This window comes from Apium graveolens, chromosome 1 (genome assembly GCF_009905375.1).
Source record: "Apium graveolens cultivar Ventura chromosome 1, ASM990537v1, whole genome shotgun sequence".
In the NCBI taxonomy this organism is placed as follows: Eukaryota; Viridiplantae; Streptophyta; class Magnoliopsida; order Apiales; family Apiaceae; genus Apium; species Apium graveolens.
Window position 1 is genome coordinate 138,657,780 of NC_133647.1, and position 7,010 is coordinate 138,664,789.

At 33.4% G+C, this 7,010-nt stretch overlaps 1 non-coding gene across 1 annotated transcript; it reads right to left on the minus strand.

The window, feature by feature from the left end:
- Positions 1–6,604: 6,604 nt before the first annotated feature.
- LOC141682269 (small nucleolar RNA R71) lies at positions 6,605–6,711 on the minus strand. The gene has a single exon (XR_012559676.1). It is a non-coding gene; the product is annotated as a small nucleolar RNA R71 (small nucleolar RNA).
- Positions 6,712–7,010: the final 299 nt, after the last annotated feature.

The window sequence follows — 7,010 nt, forward strand, 5'->3', positions numbered from 1 at the left end:
AAAGATGCCTTGGAAAAAAATGTTGTAATATCCTCAAATTCGGGGTCAGGATTTGGTGTCACCAAACAACTTTAAACAAAATAAACATGTATATCAAAATAAATATACAGATAACCCCTCAATTCCGGATATTTTACAAGTTATGGTATGAAACAAGAATCTAACCTTCTAAAATTTATAAAATTTTATTTTCTCTTCACTAACTTTCTCATCTTATTCACTCTGACATTTCCAACTTCCCGCAGCTGGGATCTCTCCAATTTTTCTATCTAATAAGAGCTATTCACTTTTATCCTCATTTGATACTGAAAGAAATAAGAATTCACAAAGCAAGAGTGAGCCAAAAATGCCCAGCAAGTATCATAATTGGTTTCCAATATAAATATCAAAAGAAATTCTCAGACACAATCCTTAAATAATTTTATAAACATCTTTATTTATTTGAAGTAGTTGAGTGAAGAAAACATTGGCTTTTATTAGCTCTCAATCATAACTCAAAAGCAACGTGCAAATCATTGATTCATCTCTTGAATCAGGTCTTTTTCCGATTTTGTAATCACAAAACTTTTCAAGAAGGAATGTCGTTAATGGCGATCACCAATAAATTAGAATGGACACTAGAATCGACATAGTATTATAACCTGCTGATCAGTCAGATATAGTACGAACCTATGCACAACTGCACAGACCCACGTCATAACAAGGTACCGGGGCGTTATGGCCTCCGTAATTAAAGGGTCCAACCATCTATGGCCTAGGCCCATTCTGGTTTCATAGACAAAGGGTCTAGTCCATCCCTAGCCATTATCATCACCATACAGTCCATGGAGTATTTTGATGTCAAATCATTTTGATTTTAAAACATCTCGATTCAGGGTTCGCAAATAACCCAGAATAATAGGTATTTGCTCAAGAGATCAATCAATAACCATAAGGAACAAGAACAAAAAGGTACTTGCATAATTAAGAGTAATTGCAGTGAAATATAAAAACATTTAACTATTCTGGATTTAGAATAAGAAATGAATACTGGCAATTTATCACAAGAAAGTTGAGAAGTACTTGCCTCAATTGATCTACTTTCTAACTTTTAATCACCATTTTGTGCTCACTTTTACTCTATATCTACTCGTCTCATTACCGCACACAATCAGACTTTACTTTCAATATCCATGTCTGGCTTTGAATGCCTTGAACTAGATGTATCTATCATAAAAGATACTATTTTAATTAACAAGACAAAACTCAATCGACGTAACTATACGTCTCGACGTCTACCCGATCGTTTATACCCAATCATGGTATTAAAAACAGTAGATAGGTAGCATGCGGGTCACATAGCACGTGATTATATTAGTTATATAACACGTGAAGACATAATTCATGTAACACATAATTCATGTAACACATAAGACAAATCTTTAAAAGGTAGGACTGAAATCGGGTCAAAAATAGTATTTATCGATCAATAACCGACTCAGAATGACTCGTAAAACAAACGACCTTTCGATACAAAAGAATTTCGATCTCGAAAGTATTTTTTAATAGAAGCAAAATATTTTTCTGAGTTTAGAGGCGTTCGATTCATATTAAACGGACGAACGGTCTATTTATTATGAATTTTTGAACATTCTTCATAATTAAAACGGGTCAATGAATTATTTTATAATTGAATAATATGGTTCGAACACCCAAATCTGACTTTAAAATTATTTAATAATAATTATTGAGCCTTGAAAATAATTTTAAATAATATTTTAAAGCTCGAAATTATTTTTGCAAACTTCTAAATCAAAAAAATAATTAAATCTAATTAAATTATCAATTAAAATTAATTAATAACTAATTAAATCAATTAATATTTAAATTAATTGACCAATTAATTAAATAATTTAGATTTATTTTTGAATTAAAAATAATTTTCAGAACAATAAATAATAAAATTTTAAAATTTTAAATAATCATAAACAATTTCTGAAGTTAATAATAAACAGAAATATAATTTTTGAAAAGTTTTAAAATAGAATTCTGATTTTTGTAAGTTTTTAAAACAAAAATACTGGATCTGCGAACTTTGCAAACAAAGGGGGGTCAAACGGTAATTTTTACAATCTTCCCCGTCCCTTCGCCAGTGGTCACCATTAACGGCGACCCCAAGATTTTCCGATGACCGGAACACCACCCAGTAATTCACCAAATTAACAGAAGTTGATCTGCAGCTGCCCATGAACATCATCGTGAAAATAAATCAACTAATTAGTTCATGAATAAGCCGGAAATTCGGCTCAAACTTTTCTGGTGACCTCACTGTCGTTTTTCGGCGAGGTCGATCCCGGAATCGTTTGGCCTTCAAACAGGTACCAAAAGATTCCTCATTTCACGATCTATAAGCCAGTGTAATCAATTTAAATCAATAACCCTCACAGAAAAACGCCTAATTTCTAATTAAGAACATTCAAACTTATAAACCCTAATTTCTGAAATTCGAAAATCAAACCCCCTTTTCTATATGTTATTGAACTCCAAATTTAACATATAATATACCAAAATGATCAGGATAAAATTATCTACAAGATACAATCATCAAATCACATAAACAACATCAAACTCAAAAATTCATATTTTAATCATAATTTAATTCAAATTTAAATAAATATATTCAAAGATACCTTTTGACTTCTGCCGTGAAATTGATTGTAAATTATGAAAGTACTTTTCACAAGCTTCGATTCGACTACTTGCACGCCCAAATCGAAGTACTATAACGCCTTAGTTTTTAGGTTTGATTTTGAAGAACGCGACGAATATTCGAGTTTTTCTCTATAAATCATTAATTTAACTGTTTGTTTATGAATATCTGTATAAAATAAAATAAGAAAAAGGCTATTTATACTTATGGAATATTAGTAACTGTTGGATCATATCAGATACGAAAATAGATTACTTAGCCACTAAGTAACTATAAAGCGATCCAATTTGATACCCGTTTTGGATAATTATCAAAATTGGGCTTCTTATAAAACACCCTACGAGAAGAAAATGTAATAATTTAATCAAAATATCTCGTCTCCCGAGAATATGGGTTTTATCAATCTATCGAAATGACTATCGTATCGAAGGTTTTGCGTCGGGACTCGTAGGGGTCAAACCGTACTCAGGATTTAAAAAGTCAAAACATGAAAAATATTCAGAATAATCAAATTAAGTTAGGAAGGAGTTTTCCGAAGACTTTCGAGTTGTAAAAACATAAAAATGGTTGAAGTTGGATGATTTCCGGTTTCATAAAATAGTTTTATAATTACTCAGAAATTAATTATTAACTCATAAATCTTTATAAAACCATATAACCTAAAAATTACCAGAAAATACCAAAATTATCTATACTTTATCTTGGACATATAAAAATTAAAATACTCAAATTTTATCACACATAAACATCCAAACATCAATTCCAGTTATCAGATAAATCACCAAAAAATCACATAAAAATCATACAATAATTATTTATTGATAAAAATAATTACTCAATATTTTCCAGATATTACAACTTTAATGGACCCTGATTGGAAAAAAATAGAGGTAATATGAGGAATGCAAATGAATTGAAAACTAGAGAAATTAAGGACACATTAGTTAGTGATACTTGGTGGAAAAGAGCGGATTATATTTTGAAATTTAATGAACCTATGGTGGTTTTCTTGCGAGTTGCAAATAGATATTATAGTGTTTTACATTTTGTGTATGATATGTGGGATACTATGATTGTAGATGTGAGGGGTCATATTTTTAGCATGAGAATGAGGAATTAGTAACTGGTAAATCAGCTTTTTTAATGTTATTCAAAAGGTTTTGGAAGATAGGTGGAATAAAAGTAATACACCACTTCATTGTTTAGCACACTCACTTGTCCCAAAATATTATAGTCAGGAGTGGTTGAATGGAGGGAGTCATGATGTTCGTTGTGTATCACCAAATGAGGATGGAGAGGTGTCTCTGTGTGACACCCTTGTACCTCGTATTTATATAATTCAATCTAAATGAATATCTATTTATAAAACTAAATAGGTTCAAGTGCTCAAATTTTCAACTCCCAAAAACATATGTATTACAATTACAACCCACATTTTTTTTACAAATTATACAAATGGAGTTTGACAAAAGACATTACAAACAACTTCCCAACAAACTTGGATACATATAACTATATACACAAGTACTGAAGAGTGGGGAGTTCAGAACATTAGTTGGCTGACCTGTAACTTAAGCCTACATTTACCAATCCAACTTGATATCATGCAAAAGTCTAGTTTTTAGGATAACCTGTAAAGTATTTGTATTTGATACGAGTTGCGACCCCATTCACATACATCATTCTAACTTTTACTCTAACGGGTTTAACACAAATAAAAGAACAATAAATACTTATGCCATGTACATGAATACCTATGATCTAATATTCTCTTCACTTTATTTGTTATGACCAATCAATCTTTTAGTATCATCCCGGGATTCACATTGTTTCATATTATTGTTAAGTGGCATTTATGACACTTTATAACGCTCTAATAAGCTTTAAATTGATGTGTTTGTACTCAAGTTGTTAAGTGTTTTAATGTGTTTTCGAGTGTTTTTGCATTTCAGGCATTATCTAGGTAATCAGGTGAATTAACATTGTTTTGGTGCTAATTTGGTGTCAAGTGGTGTTGGAATAAAAGCTCGTTGAAAGCCAGCTCAAATCTGCAAGAAAATGAAGAAGTCAAGTTCTGGCAGAAGCCCAGCGCGCCCGTGCTGATCAAGCGCGCGACCGCGCCCAAAGTCCAGAAAGCCAGCGCGCCCGCGCTGATCAAGCACGCGGTTGCGCCGTGTCGGGATGGCAGAATCCTGTTTCTACTTGGTTTGTGAGAGAAAGAATTCTACACTGCATGAGGTTGCTATATAAACAACTTTAGGTCGTTTTTAATAATATATCAAGCCAGAGACATATCAAGGAGAGCCGTAAGAAGACTATATTAGCACAATTCAACAAAGAAGAAGAAGATCTTGTTTTTACTTGTGAATCTTTGTTCTAAGTTATAACTTTGATGCTAGTTTTCTTACTTGTGAACATTTACTCTTGTTTCGTACTTGGTTTTATTTATTCGTTATAAAGACTACATTTGTTATATCATGCTTTTATCGGAACCCACGTTGAGGATGAGTCCGATTATAGGCTAACCGTTATCGTGGGGGTTCTAGAGGATTTATTTATAGATTTCTTTAGTTAAATTGTTTCAATGCCTTAGTGTATGGTGATTGTATGATAACCTAGTATTGGTTGTGCTTATTCGTCTTATGAGCGTCGCAGACTTATAAGATAGTGTGTTAATTCTTAATGAAGCGACATTGAATTTAAGGATTTAGAACATGCCATGCTAGCATAGGTTCATGTATTTGTTATGCATGATTCATAGGTAATTTTAAAACATCTTACTTGCCCTGTATAATCAAGATAGATAACTTGTGCTTAAACTATTATGTTGTCAAATTCTATAGACATATAGGGTCTCAATATAATTGGTGTATATTCAGCTTCTATCTCTTTTGTGGATGTCTGGTAGTATGGTACTCGTGCAACGAAAGTTGGCATTTATCAATTTCGTGTTGTCTGATTAGTGTCATCACCATTTCATGATAAGGCTAAGAACAATAAGGCTATTAAATGAAGTATTTAATGAAGTTAGAATCCCATGTATGTCATATATATTAATTCAACTAATCTTATTCTCTTATTTATAATTGTTAGCTTAATTCTTAGTTATAAACTACCCATTTGTTATCGTCTTCGCATTGAATAATAACCATACATTGTTGCTTAAGTGCATGAATTAATTAGTTAACCAAGCCAGTCTCTGTGGGAACGAACTAGAAAAGGTTCTATACTACTTGTGAACTCGTATACTTATGTGTATTATTAGCGCGTGTTTAGAGACTAACAAGTTTTTGGCGCCGCTGTCGGGGACTGCAATGTTAATTTATAGTTTATGTGCTTTCCATTAGTGGTCGGTAAAGTTCATTGATTCGGACATTGTTACTTATATGTTCCTTGTCTTATTTCAGGTACTCTAGCGAGGGTGTATGCATACGCGCTCGCGTACTCGTAAGAGAATACTGGATAAAGCCGAGGAAGAACTTGTGGTGGTTCGAAGAGAAAGTCGAGGGACCAGCTTTAGTAGAGATGGTTGATCAAGCAAAAAATCCTAAGGTTTTGATGGACTATTCTCAGCCTAAGATTAATGACATTCAGTCAAGCATCATCAGGCCATCCATCAGGGCTAATATTTTTGAGATCAAGTCAAGCACGATCCAGATGATACATAACTCAGTTCAGTTTAGGGGTTCTCCTACTGAAGATCCCAACATGCACATCAGGGATTTCATCGAGATTTGCGACACTTTCAAATTCAATGATGTGACTAAATATGCTATCAATTTGCGGCTTTTCCCATTCTCTCTGAGGGAAAAAGCTAAGTGCTGGTTACATTCTCTACCAGCAGGGTCTATCACCACTTGGGAAGATCTGGCTCAAAAGTTTCTCACTAAATTTTTTCCTATGGAAAAGACTGCTGCAATCAGGAATGCTCTTACTCAGTTTGCTCAGCAAACTGGGGAATCTCTATATGAGGCTTGGGATCGATATAAGGATATGCTAAGGAAGTGCCAACACCATGGCATGCCTGATTGGATGATTATTAACTGTTTCTAGAATGGATTGGGTGCTACTTCTAGACCCATGCTTGATGCAGCATCAGGAGGAGCCTTGTGGGCTAAAAGCTATGATGAAGCTTATGAACTTATTGAACTGATGGGTGCTAATGAGTACCAGAATCCTTCCCAAAGACTGACTCAGGGAAAGGTAGCAGGAATTCTGGAGTTGGATGCAGCAACTGCTATAGCTGCCCAACTTAAGGCTTTGACGATGAATGTGGACACTTTGGCTAATTATGGAGGTAATCAATTCGCTAGTGTTTGTG